Source organism: Coturnix japonica, chromosome 4, assembly GCF_001577835.2.
Source record: "Coturnix japonica isolate 7356 chromosome 4, Coturnix japonica 2.1, whole genome shotgun sequence".
Lineage (NCBI taxonomy): Eukaryota > Metazoa > Chordata > Aves > Galliformes > Phasianidae > Coturnix > Coturnix japonica.
In genome coordinates this window covers 42,272,335-42,294,764 of record NC_029519.1, presented here as the reverse complement: position 1 = coordinate 42,294,764, position 22,430 = coordinate 42,272,335, and the positions used below count along the sequence as shown (strand labels likewise).

The 22,430-nt window shown below is 38.1% G+C and overlaps 1 long non-coding RNA gene across 1 annotated transcript in view; it reads left to right on the top strand.

The window, feature by feature from the left end:
• The first annotated feature begins 340 nt into the window (after nucleotides 1-340).
• LOC107313497 overlaps nucleotides 341-22,430 on the top strand; it is a 276,826-nt gene continuing 254,736 nt past the window's right edge. The window contains exons 1-2 of the long non-coding RNA XR_001555014.2: nucleotides 341-381; nucleotides 2,974-3,278. This is a non-coding gene — a long non-coding RNA (uncharacterized LOC107313497). The remainder of the gene's footprint in view (nucleotides 382-2,973; nucleotides 3,279-22,430) is intronic.

Sequence of the window (22,430 nt, the reverse complement as noted above, 5' to 3'; positions counted from 1 at the left end):
TACCAGTTCCCTTACACCAGTCCCCTAATCAGGCAGACATTGCTGCATTAGGAAAAAAATGCAAAGCTTTTCAAATCATTTTATATTTCAGATAGTATGTTCTGACATTTGCTGCTGAGCCCTGGAAAGAGAGAGCTTATTACTGATTGAGATCCTACACGTTTCAAAATTCCTGACCACTAGTGTATGGGAAACTGTTGATCACAGCCTGAATCTCTTATAGACCACCTGAGGCAAGCAATGAGTCAGCTGTAGGAGCACAGGTGAAGGTAATGGCTCCACCTATCCCAGATCTCATTTAAGGGCTGACTACCACTAAGGCAGGATCTTTTTCTTTAGAGATTGCTTTTGTGGGGAGCTTATGACAAGCCTTTAATATTGGTGAGCATTTTCCATTTATCGTAGATTATCTTTCTATTACAATAATCTTTTGTATGAAACATCTGTTTAACCTCTGTTTGCCTATTAACTGTATAATTGTATAACTGCACAACTAGGTGTTGTGGTGTGGGTACTTCAAAACTGCTTCCTCTTGTACCTTTCTCATGTAAAGTAGTATATTATTACTACTTTAGTACTACAGAGTAGGTAAATATCCCTACTCTGCCACAGGGCTGCTTGACCTTTAGGTAGCCACTAAGTTTGCCTGTACTACCAGCATCTTGTCAGCCTACTGGAGATTAGGTTTTTCTACTTCACAGGGCTGCACAGTGGTCTAAAGTATGAAAAATATACTGTCATATAAACAAATACATCTTCTTAGCCTACAAGAAAGCTGGGTGAGCACAGGAGCCACAGAACAGTAAGAATAGGGTGAAAGGACATATCCACGTGCTCCAAAAGCTTGTATCTAGGAATGAAAGGAAGGGGGAAAAAATGAAGGGGAATAAGGATGAGCTATAGACAAAAGCATTTACCAACAAGAGAACTGTACTTTCTGTCACTAATCTTTAGAAGAAAAAGATTGTGAAAAGCACAGAGGGAAGGTGAGAACTGCTAAGTAGAGAAGTTTAAACTGCGGTTTGAGGAATGGCAGAATGATAAAGGAAATGCATGAGAACAGGCTCAGCTGTTAGCGGTGAGAGGGGAAATACTGGTCTAAAAGATCATGGCCTCTAAACAGAGAACCTTCAATAGCTGAGACAGCTTTAAGGCGTGCAGATAATAAACCAGATTAAATGCTTCTGATAAAGACAGATATCTATTGCCCAGGATTCCTGACATAAGACTAAAGAGTGTATGCAGAAGCTGCAGCATCTGAGTGGCACTGCTCAACTCTCAGAATATGGTGGAGAAAAAAGAGGATTTTTGCTGTCCTGTAGCTAGAAACACTCTAAACTAAATAGCCCTTAGTAACAACTGAGCCTTTCAGCAGGTGCTTATGCCTCTTAATATGTTACATACCTGTATGAAGCACTTTTTGCATCAGTTCTTGTGTTTCAAACGTATAAGCAAAGCTTCAGAAAGCATGAAGCACAAGACTACTGATCCAAGTATTATTCCAGCAGTATGTCCACAGCATTGCCCACTCACCAAGACATTGTGTGTATTTATCATTCTACTCTCTGTAGTATCCAGTAGGCCGCTGATAGGTAGCGGCAAATCAGTAATGGAAAAGGACACATGCAGACTTAATACAGATGCCTGGAATAATATTAGAGGATTGCACTGATATATTTTTTTCCCCTCCCCTTTGTGTGTTTCAGTGCTTTGTATGCTATTGCAAAGAGATAATGGGTTTTCAGGAGTGGATGTCAGAATTGCATTCATATGCTTGGCCAAATGATAGCTGTGAGTCAATGAAGCAGAGAACCATTCTGACGCAGTCGCCTGGATGCTCAGAAATCCTGTAAACTCCAGTAATAACAGCTGCATTTCAGAGCGGCTATTATCAACAGAACTATATCCATTTATACCAAATACCGGGCAAACTATTACACATTCTGAGTACATCTGAGAATTGGACCTTTCTCCCCTTAGCCTAGGATCTGAGGCTCAGAGCTTATGTGTTTTGTGCTTACTGAACTGCTGACATTCTCCGAGGCTTAGATTAAGAAGGCTTTACAGAATCACAGAACTGTAGGGGTTGGAAGGGACCTCTAGAGATCATCAAGTCTCCCCTGCCAAAGCAGGCTCCCTACACCATGTTGCACAGTTAGGCGTCCAGGCAGGTCTTGAATATCTCCAGAGAAGGAGATTTTTTACAGCAAAGAAAGTGTTAATGAGCAAGAAAAGACTCGAAACATTTGCTAATTTGCTAAGCAATTCATCTAATACCAGAATGCAATATTAGCGTAGTACTTAGATCTCACACAAAGCTTAAAACTTAGCTAAATTCCTTATATGTTTCAGACAATCATTAAGAGAATCGAGTTTTAGCTGATCTTCAGGACTTTTGTTAACTAAGAGTCAATTCCATTTTCTCTAGGACTGAACTTCTTCAGCTCTGTGTAACGGAAGAATTCCACCTGTTTTAGCATTGCAGGTCTGTTAGAAACCAGCCACAGTACTGTACCAAAAAGATACTTTTTGGGGGCTATTCTTTGCTGTTGAAAAACAATCCTAGCAATTCTTCCTGCCTGACCACAACTCAGCATACATGCATTCACGTACCAGATTTTTGTTTTATGACCCTTTTTGTAACCTTGGGTAGTATGATATGCTTTAAGAAGAATCTGTGGTAAAACATTGGTTTCATACTTCCTTTGTAGGAAAAAAAAATGGGTTTGCATATGCAGGTACACACACACACCTTGTTGAAAATAGCAACTTGAGCTTAGCAACTTGAGCTTTCAGGTGAAATTTAGTGGAGTGAAAGCTTTGTCTGCTGTGCAACTGTCTCATGTATTTGATACTTTTCCAAAGGGCTCCCCGTGGAACAACCACAAGAAGCTCCGCAGGCTAAAAAGCTAATACTAGTTACGATTTGTAGCAGGCCCAAAACTTTTTTTCCTCCTATTTGTTCTTCCACAGAAGTTCAATAAAGCGGCAGACATTTCAAAAACAAGAGCAACGGTCCTACCTTAAACGAAGGTCTCGCCCACGGGCCTCCTCGTGGTGCTTCTGCAAGTAAACGCCTCGTGCTGCCGGCCTGCTACACCTGCCGGGGAGGAGCCACCTCCCCACCCCCCATGGAGCTTCCACAGAACGCAGCTGTTAACACCTAATAATTACCGTTTTGTGACTCCGGTACTGGGAGCGGCAGTGGCTGATGCTGCTTTTGAGACCGCTCGTCAGTTAGGAATCGCTGACCCCCCGCAGACAACGCATTTATTTAGGTGGGTACACAGTCAGAGCCCTTGAAAACTAGGCTCTAGAGCTTAGTTAGCAGCACGTGGATCTCATGAGGTGGAGAGGAGCTGCGGAGAAACTAGTACGGAAGCCTCTCAGAAAGCGTGGAGCAAAGTATCAGGGAAGTTTTGCATGTGCCCTTAGTGCAGTGCAAGGGTTTAGGCCCCCAGCAAGGTCTACTGTCTGGGCTGCGTCTGACCTAAGGTCTGTCAGGTATGTGATCAGCTTCTGAAAGGATAACTACCTCCCCCAAGCACCTACAGCAGACGATACTGAAGTGAGTTAATTTTGCGGTGGTAGTACTTAATTTCCACTGAGAGGTAAATTGACTTAGAAGCCTCAAAGCACTCTTGTAGTGCAGGCTGGTGCCGTGTTACTCAGCTTTGCAATGGCTCCCAGGTATCTGAGCGTTCCTCATCGTTTTTGCCTGTGCCATTCTGTGAAACAATTCTCTCATCTTGGATTCAAAAGGAAATGTGGCATACTCAGTCTAAACTGAGATGGACTTGGGCAAACAGAAATTAACAGTGGATAAGGTATCCCGTTTTCTTATATCTGTAGGTGAAGTGTACTGAGTGAGAGAAATTTGGAAATAAAAACACCTAGGTTTTCCTTAATGCTTATATTGTTACGCTTTAATAAGCAAAGAAGATACTATTTTGCCTAGCTGTGAGCATACGAAGTTCAAATTTAGGACTGGTTAAGGATGAGTACACAGCAAGCTTGCCAGCAAACTTGAAGTGTAACTTGAGTGTTCTTAGTCAAGGTATTTAGGTTGAATGAGAGACCTTCTGGAGATCAATCAGACCTATCTGTTCAAAGCAGGGCTTTAATCAAATGACATTCAAATATTGAAGTTGTAGCGACAAACTGTGGTATCTCTCTGACTACAGTTCTACCGGTTTTGATAACTTAATGCTTTTGCTCTTCAGAACATTTTATTTGGAGTTTTGACCAGAGACAACTGTAACATGAGCATTGAGGAAGTCAATATTTTAACTTTTATTATTATTATTATTATTATTATTATTATGATATATGATATATTATATATATGATAGTTGAGAACCTGTTATAGAATCAGAATTATACCGAATGTTCCTTACATTTTGCTATGCTTATATAACAGTTTATTTTAATAATTGTAAGATTTTATATGTATTTGAAGAAAATGTGCATACATTATTTATCTAGTTCTTTTGCTATATTCATATTGAAACCTGAAAGAAGCCTATTTCCCAGTAGGTTGAGATGCAGTCAAAATAGTAGAAAGCATTCAGTTTTGGTAGATAATTGGATCTTTTAAAAGAAACTTATGATCTTAAAATTGAGCTCAAATTTACACATAAATCTCAGATTTTGTCTTGATTTACCTATAAGTAGAAACATCAGAAAGATTAAAGAAAAGCTCTGGATAGCAGCATCTTTTCTGCCTGTCTTCAATTTGCAATGTTTTGGCAAAATACCTTCCTTCTTCTAAGAAAGAGGTTTTGGTTATTATACTGCTTCTTATTTTCTTGTTTGCAGTCAATGGAGCTGAAACATATAAAGTTACTGTGACAAAGTAAGTTAGATGGTTCAGAAAAGTTTGGTTTCTCCAGCTTTTTTAGACGTGGTAGCAATGTGTGGGGACTCTCACCGAGGTCTTGTTTGCCTTTAAAATGTCCATGAGGATATGTCACATGTTCTTGCAAAAGCTTTCTATTTCAAAATAGTTATTAACCAGAAAAGTCACTTACCTGCACAGCTTCTTCTTGAACAAGGAATATCATGACAGCTGAAGTTTGGTGTAGATGGCTTCTAATAATTGTGGTTTGAAAATGGATAGCTTTAGAGTAACCAGCTCTGGAGTAACTGTATGGTGACACTGTCATAATACTTCCTCTTTAATGTGCATTTCTTAATGAAGTTTTCTTGCAAGAATACTTCTGGGAGAGGAGTTGTCATGTTTCTGTCCAGCTGATGTCAGAAGACTTTGTGCTGATCTACATGGGTCCATTTCAAAAGAATGAGAGTAAAGTAGATGTGACAATGACTCACTGGATCTACTATCTGTACAAAATATTAGCTAAAAACAGTACAACAGTACGCAGAGATAGAGCTTATTTTCTGCATAGTAGCTTACTAATAGAAGTCTGATAGTTGCTCAGTACCCTGAGTAATTGCTAGGGCTACGGAGTGTTCTGTGTTGGGGATCACACAAGTATTACACAATTATTTTGCTATGACCCTGAGTTGGAAATGAATAGTGCAGTGTTTTTAAAACATGTAATAAAATCCTGATGGTGTAGAAGATGTGAAGACTACTGTTATTTGCCCAGAATCAGGTGTTAGCCTAGAAACTGCATGACTGGCTCACAGCAAGGGCAAAAGATGCATAGTCTGAGGACTGAGCTGTATTTAAGTACCTGTAGAATACCTAAATGAGGAAAAAAAATGGCTGACTATGAAAGCGCTAGTTAAATATACTCTCTGCACTGATGTGTAAGACAGTATGGAAATCCTTTTTGTGTCATGGGACTGATTCATTCTACTGTGTGGAAGAGGGATGTGGGGTGAGGTAGTGAAGCCAACACCTCGTAACTGCTATCATTTGCAGCCTGACTTCTCCACCATATTAAGGCTTTAAAAAGATCTTTCTGCTGGATTCTTGTGAAAGTGAGACAGTGATTTATTTGATCTTCCTGCATAGTCACTAAACCTTGAAGGTGAGCAGAAGTAGGAAAGTTGTATCAATTGCAGCAGCAGGTGCTAAACCTTGCTTAGAGGGCTATTTTGCACATAAACCACTTATTTATAGCTTTTGATTTATTCATCTGTGGTCCTCTCATAACATACCAGCAACAGCCAGAATCTGTCAGGTTGCTTTGCTTTGTTATGCCTCAGATCTTACAGAGCGTAATGGTAGCCTGCATAGAAGTCTGCAATTAAGCATGACCCATGACTGGTTGTTTGTTTGCAATATATTTTTATTCATATTAATATTAGTTATATTAGTAGATAAACAAAGGGTAAAAACAGGCAGAGAACAAACTTCTCTTCCTCTGCCTTATGTGTAATTGCAGGGACATGGAAAGACTTCAAATGAAATTTCCCTTTTTGACTGGCACTGCAATTCTCTGGATTTAGGATACCTCTGAAGGAATGACGAAGTCTCTGTGTCTGAAAAACATAAATGGTGAACCTCCAGTGCACCCTATTTCTTACTGTAGTGTTCATGTGTTCCAGAATTTTTCCTCTATTGTCTTAAAACATGATGGCTTTTTTATATAATTAGCCCAAGTTTCCAGAACTCTCACTTTTATGGCTGAAATACATACCATTCAGCTATCTACCTGGACAAGAAAGTAGAGCTGTGCTTTTTTGGAATGTCACTAAATGTCCAAACAACAGAATTATTTGTTTGCAGTGATCAGATTAGAGCCTAACATGCATTTAGGTGTAACAGATCTTTGGGGCCAGCTGTATGTTTAGATTTGTTTTTGTACAGTAGATACTAAACACAGCTGGTAAAAGTATTAATCTTCTTTAACCTCTAGTTTTGTTGTGTAAAACTTCCTGAAAAAGAGAATACCATAGTGAAAGTAGAATCCTGGAACCATCTCCAAGTTAATTTGGAAGATAAAAAGACATGTAAATCATAACCAGGGTGCAAAAGTGTATGTTACTAGCACTGGATTTATTATGCGAATAACTGGTGAGGAGGAAAAAAAAAAACAAAAAAAACCCAAAAAACATTGGTGCATGTTTATTTAGTGATTGGATTTAGACTAATGATATTGGATATCTAGGGATATTGGAAGTGGAACAGTCTTTTGTTATTTTTCCAGAGCCAGACGAAGACATAAGTATCCCACTTAAGAAAATATCATGCCTTTAATCCCAGTCTCTCCCAGATGTTCACTCAGATCATTCCTGATGAGTTTCTCTTTAGACTTGCTGTAAGGATGGTCTCTACCTTAAGGTACAGTGACTTTTTGCGTGCAGTCTTTTGATTCTTTCAGTAGTAGGGCTTGTAAGTGAGAGCAATCCAGAGGTTTCTAAACTAATTTCTGAGTTAGTTTCTTGTGATATACTCTAGAAAGAAATCCAGGTTAATCATCCAGGGGTGCATTTAATTTTGATGTTGTCTTTCACAAGATCTGTTCTTAAGTAGTATCTTTTCTCCCAACAGGAGTAGGTTTACAGGGTTGTGGAATATTTCAATAAGAAAACCACGTATGTCTTTTGGCTTGCTTTCTATTTTGGTATAGTGCTCAGTTTGTTTTATTAGCCTTATAGAAAGGGTCAGTAGGAAAAAAAAAGGAATGAAAATGTGCATGAGTGTAGCTGAAACTGTTGAAAAATTCTTCCTAGGTGCCATAGTGCTGCTTTTCTGAACCAAATTCAATCAGAGAGGAATGAGTGAAAGAACTGCTTAGGTAATCATAAGCATTCTTTATGTTGCCTCTATGCTACTGAATAGCTATGCGTAAGCCTGCTTTACTTCTGGTGTATGGAAATAATAGTGTTGCTGCAAAAAGTAAAAACAGACTGAGTGTTGTGCTTATTCATAGTATCTCTTGAGAAGGACTACGTGCCTGCATGATGCTGTCAACCGAGTCCTTGCTTCCCCTTTCATTTCCAAACAGAATTCAAGTACTGCAGGAGAGAGGGATTTGTTTTACCTCAGAGGCACCTCTATTGAATGCTAGTTGGGAGTTTTTGGGAAAACAACTTAATTATCTACCTGCTGGAAGTGTGATAGTTTCCTGAAGAACCTGAATAAGCATTGTGTCAGTGCCTATGCTTTTGGTGCAGAACTGAAAACCTTTTTTTCTGCTATCTTTTTCTTAAGACAAATTCCAGCAGATGTCTGATTTTCAGTTCCTTTTATCAAAATTGCTTTGATCAAATGCAACCTTAGCTTTAAATCTGCTGCTCCCCTTCTGTGTTCAGATTATCCTGCCTCCCTGTTCAGTAGTCCCTCCCCGAATAAGATGCCATTTTGGAGGTCAGTGGGCTAGAAGCTTTTTTTTTTTTCTCCCCATTGGTTTATTGGGATTACAAATAAAGGCAGACCTTCTGAAAGTGGGAGTTAGCATTTTTCTGAAGAGGTACTTGTATAGAAATGTTACCATGTATGTGAAGGCTTTTAATCTTGCAGAATACAAAGCACTTCATCCTCTCTTAAAATGGTATGTCTTGTGAGCTCTTCAGTTTAAAGTAGCAGTCCTGAAGAATTCACCATTGCCCAACCGAAAAGTTCAGTATCCAAACTTGGCACAGCTATCCTGCTGCATCAAGCAATGAGTTGGCCCACCTAAACTGTAATCCACAGAGATTTAGGGAAGAGCTAAGCCAATACTATGATGATAATGTGCATCTTACCTTGCTGGTATCTTCAGGACAGGGTAAATATTAAATAGGCTCAGTACCATCTTGTGTTACAGATTTTGAGGCTTACTGCTGGGGTGTCAAATTGTTTATTCTTCTTTGGATTTGTGTTAGAAAAATAAGAGAGAATCCTCATTGGTTGAGAGTTGTAAGAATTTACACAACAGTAGGAACTCAAGGCTTATGAAGATGTCTGCTTTTCATTTCTTTGCCCTGAATCCATTTTTAAACAAATGGGGATGCATACATCTAAATTTCTGGAAGCACCACTGCATTAATGACTAGGATGAATAATATACTTAAGTTTACTCTGGACTTTCCTTAAGAGATCTCTGATCTCCTTGTAAGAAACATCTCCTAAACTTTTTGTGCTGCCTAATATCAGAAAGTGGTATCTGGAAGTGTTAAATAAAATTTTGGCAAACATAGCATAAGGATTTAAAAGCAGTTTAAGTAAGGTGCTACGTAAGAGTTAACAGCATGAGTAATGTTGTATAATGACACCAGAGTGCTTGCTGCTTGCTATGGAAAATATATAGAACTACATATAATTGTGCCCCAGATGTGGATGGGTGAAGGCAGGGTGGCTAATCAGAGGTAAATGTTTTCTAAAGTCAGCACTTCATGCAGTGATACATCATTTATTTTTTTTTTTCTTCTGACATTTGCCTAATTGGTTTTTAAGTCATTAGTTCCAGTGTGCACTTCATACAGTTTTCAGCAGTGGTGCTTTACCTTGTTGTGGATGAAATCTTCTCCAGCAGAAAACTGCATCAGAAATAGAAAAGTGTAGTAAAAAGAAGTTTACGTAATTTTGTTTAAGAAAACATGACAGTAAGAGGATCTTAGCTGTTTCTTTAGAAAAATATATTTTTGTAGAAGAATATATGCATATATATTGTAACAATATAATATATGTATGTGTGTGGGATGCCAAGTACTGTTGAATATTAACTCTGCAACTCTCTGTAGCTGCTTCACGTTTGTTTTAGTTCCCTGTTGTTCACATGTACATAACCCGGTGTTACTGTTTGCCTGTTCTTGTGCAACAGCACTGGTGATAAATTGACATAAAAATTCTTGTTTTGTAAGCTTGCAAAATGCCAGTCTACATTCAGTGACAAGCAGGAAACATCTACCAGCTCTGCAAGGATAATGATTTACTGTGTTTTCATCCTATTTATGTAAATTGACAGATGTGCAGTGTTTTTGTTACGGTGGTTTTTCTTGTAAATAAAACAAATGGCTTATATAGAGAGCACTAGACATTAGAAACATGCATGTTAAATGACCTTTTATTGTGTGACTAGCTCATATCAGTAAAATGATGCCTCTGACAGAATTCTGGGCAACTATGTAGTTCTTTGATTGTGAGGATTAGTAATATTCTCCCAGATATCTTTTTACTGCAGCACTTCTGTAATAATGTTTCTTTTTAGGACTCCTTTTGAACTGATCATATAAATCATCTTAGTTTTGCTTTTTTGTTGTTGTTGTACTCCGTTTACAGCCTTCCCTTCCTCCTCCTCAAAATACAAAAGTTTAAACTTTTTTTTTTTTTCATTGGTCCCCACCGAGCGACTTATAAAGTTGTTAACCAAGTCTCATGAGTTAATATCAGAACTCATCTTTTACCAGGATTGGAGGGGGATAAAAATGGTCCATCTGGCTGCAATCTGGTGTCTCTGCTTACAGAATGATTTTGTCATGTGAAGTTCTATGTTAGAGCTATTTACTGACTGAGGAAGACAAGCGCAGGATTTACGTACTCACCAGTTCAGGATGTTGTTGTGCTTATGTTTGAGCCTTGTAGAGGCAGATCATAGATCTACATTTCAGCCTGTGCCAATTCCTTTGCTGTTCTAATTTTCCCCTCATATAGCAAATGCCTTTAAAGGTACTACTGATATGTATGTATACAGCAGATATATAGTGTGCATGTATAGCCAGGAAGGCTAAGGCACGGCCTACTTGAAACAGCCAGAAAGAAGCAGATCCTAGAAGCAGGTTTGCATCTGTTTGGAAATCACTGGATATGTAAGTGACGTTTCAGAATTCACATTTCCCTCCTTATCCTTTTTTCAACCTCTCATTCTATCTCCTAGTTTTCCAATAAGTCGGTAATCAGAGGTTCCCTTGCGAGTTTTCAGCTTGTGCTCATTCTCTGACAGGTTCAATCTTTTAATGCTGTGGAGCATTGTGAGATGGGCTTTTCTCAGTCACTCTAATTTGAATTCTCTTTCAAATATTAATTAGTGATTTCAGTAGGGATTGGGATGTAGATCTCCCTGGTGAGTGCTTTGTGCCCTAGACTCTGGGAGTTGATGACTGATTAAACATGCTGTACAGTACAGTAAGTTCCTTAGAGACCTCATCAACAATTTTGAAAGTGATAGCAGCCACGTCATTCACTTGGAAATTAAGAACTTCACATTCAAATCCCAGCAGGTTGAGAAAGGATCTGTAATATGGACTGCCAGCTTTCTGTCTCCTGGGAAATGGGTAGCAAGGTAGAAGTTGCCTTTAGTTTGCTATGTTTTGTGTGTCCCACATATTAGGAGATGTTTAAAACTACAGATCAGATGGGATTTGGTTCTCTGTTTGGGAGAAATCCTGGCCTATGTGTTGCAGTTACAGTGTTGTTTGGAAGTTTAAGAGCAGTCATAGTTTAAACACTTTCAGTCTTGCTTGGTAGGAGACACTAGTAATGCCTCAGGAGTACCACTGGTATAAATAGAGCTGTTGCTTCTGAATCTGAGCTTAACTGATTTCCTCCTGGTCATAAGAAGAGACTTTGTGGCAAAGGTAGGAAATTACCTGAATAGTCTTTTGTACTCTTAAGATACCTGTCTCTCTTGTTTATTGTAAGAGTTTTCTTTCTACCATCTTCTTTCTTTTTTCCTCTTATACAAATTTTAGTTGGAAAGAAGAAGTTTCTCTGCCACCTGAATGCATTTTTGCTTCTGCCCCAATAAATTGTGGCAAGTTAGGATGACGTGTTGCAGGGGAACAATTAGGGCTTGAACCAGTGATGGAGCACCTGGTGAAAGGGTGTGGATGGCATAGGGAGCAAGGCAAATTGCACCTGTGTTCCTTCATGTGACCAGAAGGAGAGGACTCAGGCTAGGGCCACTCTGGGCTCATTTAAGGGCCAGCAATCAAAGGGAGGACAAATGTTGGACCTGGATTTCTTTCTGTGAAGGTGTGCTGTATGGTCAGAGATTTCCCTTCAACAGTAGGGTGAGTTCCTTTTTACTTTTTGTACATGGCTGTTGGTCTACCTGTGAATAATTTGTGTGGTAACACCAAGAACTTGAAGTGATTTTGCTTCTTTCTGAGCAGAATAGATAACAAAGGATATCATCTCAATATATATGCAAATGATTGATTTTAATGCTTGCTTAAATCTGTACTAATTTGTAAAACCAAACCCAAAAATTCATTTATCAGCAGGAGTCCTAGGGTGTGGGCCCTGACCTCAGTGGCTGGAGGGTCTTCTCTAGACCCAGGGCCTTTTGGGGGGAGGAATTACCTGTGCAGTTTTATTTGGTGTGCTGCTACTCCAGTTTGAACTGACTCAGCAAGGAAATATCAAGTAAGAATATGGATAGCAAAGCTACTGATACTTGTCCCAATCTAATTGTCACCTTTCAAAAAGATGTATTGCTTTTCTCTGAAGAACTGTAAAACCAAGTTGTTGTTTGGAGAACATGCCTAGTATAAAAACTAAATAAATTGAGTTGCTTGCCTGTCCAGGAGAAAGATAAGAGGTAACTCGTTTATTGGCCTAAACGAGGCAATATGATGGAGATTTCTGATAATAGAAAGCTCTGTAATCTGAAAGAAAAAGCATAATGTGATTGTAGTCTGCTTTTGATGTCCTGGTGTTTACTTTTCAAGGTCATCACTACTGCCATGATGGCAGCTGACATCTCATTATAATAGCCTGTGCTGCCCTTTCTAGCTACTCTTCTTGAGAAACTGTCCTTGGTGGAGTCTATTGTAGTGCTTGGATGTCAAAATAACTTCAACCTAGGTCATCTAGCTCTTTCTGTTATTGTTTCTGAAAACATTTCACCCTTATGTATAAGGTAGCATACTGTCTTTTTTAATTGGTATGGATTAAGGGCATGATCTTGAACTGCCTCTGTCTTTATAAATGATATATAATGCTTTCTTTGGAAAGATGAGGGAGTGAGACCCAGTGGTTTTGTGTTGATCTGAAAATAGTCCCTCAGGTTGTTCCCATACAGCTGGAACAAAAGCACTTATTGGAGAGATTTCACTGTAGAAGTACTGCCTTTACTTCTTCTCCCTGAAGGCACTTACTGGTCACTTCTTAGATAGGCTATAGAGGTATACCTACCAAAGTGTACTTTGCTTTCAATTAGGCTGACCAGAGGCTTGGCAATACTGTGTAGAGAATGTGTGAAGACCAGGGTGGAGTAATTTCTGTTATTTGTGCTGCTTTGATTGAAAAGTGTCCCCCAACTAGGCAAAGCAAACATACTTTGCCTTGAACTTGCATTCAAAGTTAGTTTCAAACACAGATGTTTCTAGAAGCAAGAAACAATTACTTATTGAATTCACTGTGATTTATGATTAACCTCTGGTACCCTTGTGACATTATTCTGCTTAGTCATGTGTGCAACCCAAATTTTAATTTCATTTGTTTAATTTTGCTCTGTACACAGACAGTATTTAGTAAATTCATTAGGATTCTTTTACACTTTACCCTCTTTATGCTTAAAAAAGTGATAGATTAGTTAGTCTTTTTGAAGGAGCAATTTGTCAAGCCTCTAAGCCATTAAAAACTAGGTGCATAAATAATTCATCTACTGTAGTAGTAGGAATAATAGACATTTGTAATTAAGAAAAAAAAAACCAAGAGATGAATCATTTGATAAGGCTGTTTAATAAATTGAATTAGTTCTCTTTAAAGGTGTGTTTTAAACTTGGAGTACAAATGTATTCTTACACAGACTTGATGAATTAGAGCTTTTTTAATCAACAATTTCATATAAGATGTAGCAAATTGCTGGACATAAACATGTATTTTTTAATACTTCATGCTTCTTGGGAAAGATCATTTAAGAGAATGTTTTTCAAAGGAAATTACCAGCTCAATTTCTTGTACTGTGGGTAGGCTTCAAAGTAAGACACATTAAATGAAACTTTGTGTGTTTCTTAGTAAGTAACTTAATGCAAAAAAAAAAAAAAAAGTGCAGCATAACTGTTGAGCCAAGCTACTCATTATAAAATAGGATTATTCATTTGCCATATGTACAAATATGTAAAGGAAATAATTTTATTTGTATGCCTATAGACACATAATGTTAAACTTCAGAACACACTGAGCCAGATTCAGATCCAGCATGACTTATGCAACATTATAGATTACCTGTAGCAGTAATCTAAGGGAGAATGATGAACTCAAATCTGGTAGTGCTACATGTACATGAAGGTCTGTCATCTTTGAAAGGCTGTACAGCAATTTACCCACATCAAATATGTTACAGGATCATTTCTCTGCTCTCTGTGCCTTGAACACATGGGTAACTGTACCTCTGTGACTGATCTTATTGATGGGGGAAGCATGGGAGGGAAGGGGAAAGAAAGCAGTTTTTGTACATACTGCCTGCTTGAAGGTAGGAAAAACTAGTAGTAAAAAGGAAGCTCATTCAATAGAAAGTTTTAGTGCTTGAGAAAAGTACTTGCAATAGGTGAAACATGACCACAGCCTGGTGTTTTGTTTGCTTTCAGGTAGCAATCACTTTTATCTGAAAGAATTAAAATGTGCTACTAGAATGTTACTTTACTTATAAACCAGTACTCCATTCTGGTCACCACACAGTGTTTCCTATGCAGAGTGGATAAACTGATGCTTCAATCACAGTGATACAGCCACCTGTTATTTGAATATATGGTTTTTTGTTTGTTTTTGCCTCAGTCAGTCCAGCAGACATTTTCCTATGCAGTCTGTCCAGATGTGTAGATGTCTCTCTTTGCTCTCTTTCCTTGAGTGAAACATGAGTAGTTACTTGGTTTTAGTTTAAAGAGACTAAACCAGTAATTTCTGTGTTAGATAACTGGATTGGTAATAGTACTTTCAGTTGTTTATGCATAGGAATAAGTAGAAATTTGATATAGTGGGTTGTATGGGAAACTGTTGATCACAGCCTGAGCCTCTGATTAACCACCTGAGGCAAGCAATGAGTCAGCTGTGGGAGCACAGGTGAAGGTAATTCAGCTGTGCTACTGGAAGGGGTGGAGCTTGGCTCCCAGATCTCATTTAAGGGCTGACTACCACTAGGACAGGATCTCTTTCTCTGTTGATTGCTCCTTTGTGGAGCTTACTGTGAGCTTCCAACATTGTTGAGCATTTTCTGTTTATCATTGATTATCTTTCTATCGTGATTTTTCATATGAAACATCTTGTTTAACCTCTGTTTACGTGTCAACTGTACCTGGGTATATAGCATATGCAGCTTTTAGGCCACTGTGTTTCATGCATATTTAAAGAATGTTATCTGATACTTTTTGCAATGCATTCAAGAGTGTTTCTACAGTTTTTAGAAAATATTTGTATTGCAAATGAAGTTAGATGCTCAATTTCAGTTGCCTTCGCATTTCATATGACTTTCAGTTAATCTCTGTCAATTACCTACCCAAATGAAGAGAAAGTAACAGATACAAACCACAACAGCCACTCCATGAAATCTGAACAAGAAGTTGAGGCTGAGAATACTGCAAGACATGTAGCCACAATGATCTTTGAAGGCTCTTTAGCCTAGAACAGCTTCATCTAGGCTGGGAAAGGCCAGAAAAATGCTTAAGTGGGTGAAGTCACCAATAAAGGAAATAGAAGGAAGATGCTAAAATGAATATGTTTAGAAGACTTGGGATGTGATCTGCTTTTGGTTATTCAAGCTGGATTATAGATCAAGATCAGAAAACTATATTGTCTTTAGTAGAAAGTGTCAAATCTTTTGAACAACTTGGTTGAAAAGGTTTTACTGGTTTAAATGAATGTTGTACAAAGACTTTTCAGCTCTGAGATGAAAAATCAGGTTGAGGGGGGTATTTACTTAGCTAATGTTCAATAACTTGTTAGAAGATTGGTCTGCTACATGGAAACCCTCACTCTTAATCTTTGTTTGTCATTGATCCAAGCAGCCAGTTTTGACTTCTTGAACGTTACAAATGGATTGTGTAACTGTGAAGATTGTCATGGGGTTGAAAATCATGACATCCCCTGCCCCCCCTCTCCACCTCCTCCCCCCATCCTCCACACACACACACTATAGTACCTATAATTTTAAGTACACAGCTTGAGAAATAGAATTTGAATGCTGTGTTTAGTTACTCAAACGCTTGAACGGTGCACTGGAGGAAACATGACTATTTTGAATTTCTTGTTAGATTTTTCCCATTAGGAAGTTTGTGAATGACATAGATATGGACAATGCAGCAAGGTTTTGGTTTAAGGTTGTATTTTAAACTTGAAAGAGTTTATCTTTTGAGTAACACTGAAAAGTTTTGATGCCATGAGAACCTTATTATCCAAAGAACTGAACTCAAGTTAGATTGGCTGTTACAATTGGAAAGATTACTGCAGCGGAAGGGCAAAACAGGAGTGTAAGAGCAAAGGGACTAAGGCAAGGAGAATGGTATTTCATAGGAAAAGGAAAGGTGCTCATGTGTCTCTGCAGATCTAGGCTCACAGGAAGGACTCCACAAGGAAGGTATCTCCAACCAGAGATCCTTCCCCTGGGGTGGTCAGGCTTTAAATCAGGTCTTAAGAGGTGCAGCCAGGCTCCACCCCTTCTGGTCACACAGGTAAATTGCCTTCACCAATTCCTTTTCCCAGGTGCTCAATCAGTGGTTCAGGCCATGACTCAGCAGTTATACACTGACTTAATTCTTGGTTCCAAGTTGTTGACAGTTTTCGAATCCATGTCCAAGCGAATCTAAAATGCCTTAAATGTTATGAGATTATACACATCTCTATTATGTAAATAGCATATGCTAGAGAAGCTATTTACTTTTTATCATTTCTTTCTACTTTCTTTAAAGTGAATACACTCTGAAATCAGTCTGGGAAAAGAGTGATGTTGCTTTTTCCTTAACCTGATTTAACAGTGGGGGAGGGGGGGGGGAAATATTAGCTATAATACATAAAGAAATACTGCAGTCCAAGATACAAATTAGCATTTCAGCAGAGTCTGCAGAAATACTTGCAGGTGAGTCTGTGGAAATAAGCAGCTTTCAGTTGCCTGAGGTTTCCCTTTCAGGGCAAGTGAAACAATAATAAGTATTTGCAAAGTAAATTTAACTGTATCTAGGGAATTTAAATAAGAAGTCCAAAAAGAAAACACTGTGTGGGCCTCCAACAACTTGACAAGTCTGGAATGTGGAGCGGGGGGATAAGAAATTCTGAACTCTGCAAGTACATGCCATTTCCCAAATTTTCTACAAGAGATCAAATCATGTCAAATGCAAATGCGGGCATCAACTGCAGAAATCTGGTGTTAATTTTCAGTATACTCAGCCAATGTGACACTTAAAGCAAAAGTTTAAATTCTATTAATTATGTACTTTGCAAATGTGTGTTGATCTCTGCATTCTGACTAACAGAGTGAAACTGATCAACAATACTCAGGGTAAGGTTGGCTAGACACCTGTTTATTTGTATAGATAGGCATCTGAACCAACTCTTCTTGAAATACAAAGTCAGACAAGAGAATTCTGTTGTTGATTCTTTCCCACACAAGTAAAAGTACATTGAAAGAAATATCAGAGCTTAAGTTTGTAAACATACACATAACATGAGATTGAAAAAGCTGTCCTGTGAAAGTTTACTGGGGTTGCTATTTAGTCAAAGTAGACAGCAACTGTATAGTAGACAAGAATAAGGCTATATGAGCTGTGTCTGAGCTGCTTGCCAGAGATTCACTGTGCGAGGTGACTGCTTCCAAGTAAGTCTGCTCAAGAGAACATATGCTTCTGATGTTGTCTTCCCCTGAATTACTAACTCTGTGAAACAGAATTACTGGTAGGTGGGGTTTGCAGTTCTATCATGAGATGATTTTAGAATTGATTTGTTATAGTGGCCCCTTCACTTATTTTCAGTTTCTGTAGCTGCTGCAGATTTCAGTGACTTTAAGTTTCCTACTCCCTCAGTGGTTGTTCTTGTTCTTGGTTTTTGACTGCAGAGGATTCAGTCAAAAGCACTAAAAGTAAGGTGCTCTTGATATGTATGTTTTCTTCTCAATTGTATAGCAGTGAGGTGATTGTATTTGGAGTCTACTGCTGCGCTATGGGAGTGTGCAATGTTTCTGGCAGCTTGAGGGAAAAGTGTATTTGATCTTGGATGGAGGATGTGAAGAAGCCCAGTTCTCTTCTCCAGAATAATTTAATCTTTACTGTTGTGACTGATAATGAATCCTGTGACCTTTTTATTGTGGATCTGTACTTAGATGCATCATTGTAACATGTATCTCTATCTCATGTATAGGTACCTAACCTTTTATTACATATTAAGGAAAGCTTAGTGTACAACCAGATGAATCTTTGCAGATAAATGTTCCTATCATTAAAAATAGATTCTTAATATTTTTGTCTGGCAATATATACTCCTGCTGACCTTTACTACATTTTCATTTCTCCTAGTGATTTAAGTCAGCGTATTAAGTGATATTCTGTATCTAATTTTTTGTGATATCTATTGAAGGTTTGGGACGATGGTAGTTTTTCACAGCATGTTTCTTCTGCCTGCTTGTAAATATGGCATGATATATAATTGGCATGAGAGTTGGAACACTTGATTTAATTTTTAAGTTCTGTGTTTCATAAATACAGTTTTTTCTAAGAGGTAATTGTTAGAATTGCAATATCTTTTTGTTTGTTAATGAGGAGGATAACTTATGTTTGTCCTCTCTGGTACTTTAATTACATTTCTGATAAGTTGGCAGCTACTCTGTGTGCATGTGCGCTGCTGTCTGAGATGACCAATTGTCCAATTCTGCATCATTTTTCTTTCATTAAGCCCAAGCTGACAAACAAGAGTATTGGATTGTTTGATAGTGATTATATTTACAGCAGGTTGAGTACTTGAGAGCCTCTTCTTCACCAGGAAGTAGATGGTAGCATCTCAATTTCCTCAGGTTTGAGAACCTAGGCTGAGATGTTTTTAATTCAGGCCTCGGTGATTTTTGTCTCTGAAAACTTAGGTCTATGTTATTTTCAATTAGGTCAGTGTGAAGCAAAGCAATAAGAATAGGAAGTGGAAAAATTAGTTCTTACAGTCAGAAAGATTAGCGTGGTGGAAAGGCAATACTGGAATAGTAAAATGGACAGAAAGGAAAGGAATGTTCACCTGCCTTCAAAGATCCAGGCTCACAAGAAAAACTCCACAAGAGAGAGATCTCCAACCAGAGATCCTTCCAGAGTGGCAGTTAGCCCTGAAATGGAAGCTAAGAGAGGTGCAGTCAGGCTCCACCCCTTCTGGTCACACAGGTAAATTGCCTTCACCTGTGCTCCCAGGGATGATTCTGTCCTTTTCCCAGTCAGTGGTGCAGGCCATGATGCAACAGTTTCCATACAGTAGCACTGTATTTTCAGTTAAGTTCGATTATATAAACTAGGTACTCACTGAAATATGATAAAACACATAATGATCACATATTATGTAAATAGTGCGTGCTTATGAATAGTACTTTATCATTCTGTGCAATGCTTTGTCTTTTGTCAGAATGAGGATAACAGTGTTTGCCTTGAAAAGGATACATTCATTTATTCTCTTGCAGTTTCTTGGATGTAAATCACAGCTAGGAGTAATTTTGCACAATCTAAATGATAAAAGACTGGGACCAGGAACCTTTACTTTCTGTTCTTAATAACTCTCTGGTTTTGAATTGTGTTCATAGAATTGTAGAATGGCTTGTGTTGAAAGGGACCTTAACAATCATCTAGTTCCAGCCCCCCAGCTGTGCATGGTCTTGTGACTCACTTGATCAGGTGTTACTAATAATTTATTTTGTTTCAGATCCATAGGTTAATTTCCATTGGAAAAAGCAAAGCAAAACTAACGGGCAAAAAAAGCCCACACAGAACAACTTTCCATTGTACTATAACTGCTCATTTTTTGTTAGGCTTTGAAGTCAAACTCTCCAGGTCTTGTTTATTATTTTTTATGCTCATTTTATTTGACTTACCTGTCTCAACTGTAATACTCTTAAAAATGTGAAGGCAGTAGTGAAGTGTGACCTTTTCCTCTTCAAACAGTGTTGTCTGGTGCTCAGTCAGCTATCTTTCTTCTCAGAAGTTTCACTGCCCATTATTTTATTTTCTTCCTGTAGTCTCCGAAGTAAAACATTGTTTCACTAGTGAATTGCTTAGAACTATTACTCAGATATTTAGCATGTACGGATTATTTTTGAAACATAAGATCACATACACGTATAGATCTCACAGAGTGTGCTAGGTTCTCCTCTAAGAGTGTGTTGTTAAGCTTTTGTGAGGTGTGATTACTTTGCATAAACAGCGCTCTTCAGACTAGTTTAAATTGTTGCAGGCTGCTGTAAGTGAGCTTCTTTTGGCATGGGTGTCATTGATATGTTTGGATCAGAATTGTTTGGGATAAAAGTACTTCAGAATTGGGTTAATGTTGACAGGGCTTTATTTCTGCTCATTTCACGCAGTTGGATAGCTTTTTCTCTAGTTTTTCTTCCAATTTAGGGTTGTCCTAGGCTTACTAGGTGGGAAGATGCTACTATTTCATTGTCACTGTGATACCCACATTAAGGCTGTTTTTATCACAGTTTTACTTACGTGTTGGGAGTTATCTAACATTTCTGTTTCTTAACTTCATGTGTTACGTCTAGCATTTATGAACTTGATTTTACTTAAGAAATTTACTGCTGATTTCAATAACAGCTGTTAGTACTGCTAGCCTGGAAGTTGCAGTGTGTTCTTCTGTTTCTGCAAGACTGAGCTGCTGCTGCTGCTATGGTTTAAGAGTGACTGATCCTTTGGGGGTGTTTCACTTAAGTTTAGGATCTTGATGCAGTTCAGTGATCCTTGCTATATTTGGGGTATTGGCCTTGTATTTTGCTATAGGTCCTTTTGAGTTCTGTATGTATTTCTTGTTAACTGCATGGGATCTGCTTATTTGTTTTGTAAAACATAGCTCTCCAGCCTCTCTTTTAGCTGACTGAAGAATTCGTTTCTTTGTGTGTAGGCAGGTTGCACAAATCTCATTGTTTAACACAAACTCTTTTTTTTTTTTTAATTTCTAGGACTTTCTTAGCATTTAGCTGATAAGAGCGTAAATCTTTCCTTTGAATCCTTGCAATTTAAAGTTAATTACTCCTAATGAAAAATATCGTTTTCTCCTAGGGTTTCCTTACTTTTCATGGATTTTCTAGATAACTTGATTTCAGTTAGCTATCAGAGTTGAACGTGCCGTACTCAAAAGGGCAGTTTAACTGATGTAAGTAAGGTTTGTAAATTAAGGAAGATTGAATCTGAGGAGCATGCGAGTGGCTTGACTGAAGGAAGTGGAGCTAGAGCCTGCAGTAACAGTGTAATAGAAAGCTTTCCTCTGGCACTTGATGAGACTGTAAAATGTATGTTGACCGTCTGGAGGTTATTGTTTGGTTTTTACCTGTGCATTTGGAGAGTTTTGGTAATATATATTGCTGAAGTAGTCGTTCTGTGTAAGTGGATCTTCTCCTTCACTTTGTAATCTTTTATCTTTTGTTAAATATAAATTAACATATCTGAAAGTTTGACAAAAGGTCTTGATGACCGTGCTAAACTAGAGAATGGCTTGTAGGTGTGTCTTTGCATTGCAGGCAAGCACAATTTAACAGACTGACAGTCTGTGCTGTCCTGTAGGATGGAAGCAACAAAAATACAGGGTGGATGTGTGTCAGTCCACTTGAATCAAATCAAGTCACCTCCACTGTAAGGATGTAATAATTATTCTACTTAGAAGTTACAAACTGTTTTGCTTCTGTGTAGAGTTTGTCTCATTTAAGAGTTGGCAGTGGAGGCAAGGGGATCTTGCTGGAGATCCCTGCCCACTGAAGACCTTCCTACGATAAGTAGATAATTTTCTATGTTTCTGTGCGTGCTGCTGCCACAATTGAGCAAATCCTCACTTGCTGCAGTCTAGGACTTTGCTACTCTGCTGTCATTGCTGCACTTTCCATCATGTTACAGCATTGCACAAACACAGAGTATATCACCATATCATCACTATTTCACTGTGTCTTCTACTCAAAAGATTTCTAATTTTTTTTATTATCCCTAAAAGAAATTGTGTTAAATATTGATTTCAGTTTCTATTCTAAGGAGAAGTCATTTTTCCAAAACAAGTTGAATCATTAAAAAAATGTTCTCATATTTCTACAGAAGATTTCTACAGAAGATGAAAGAACTTTAAATTTGTGAATTAGTTAAGTCTTTCAAGGGAGATGGAGCAAGTAGTTAAGAGAAAAATGAAATACTCTGTGGTTTGAATTTTACTGCTATGGTGTGTCTGTCTTAGAATTAAGTACTTTCCAATGAAGACTGTAGTCTTTTTTTTTTTTTTTTTTTTTTTTACCATCTCCGGATCCCTTCATCCACTGGAAATGCTACTTTTTACTTCAAAATATTTAAGGATGTTGTGTGTTACTTCTATTCTCATTTCAGAAGTATGTTCACTTCTAAAAGAGTGTAAGGTCTTTACTGTCTCTGGAGAAGCTTCCTGGGTA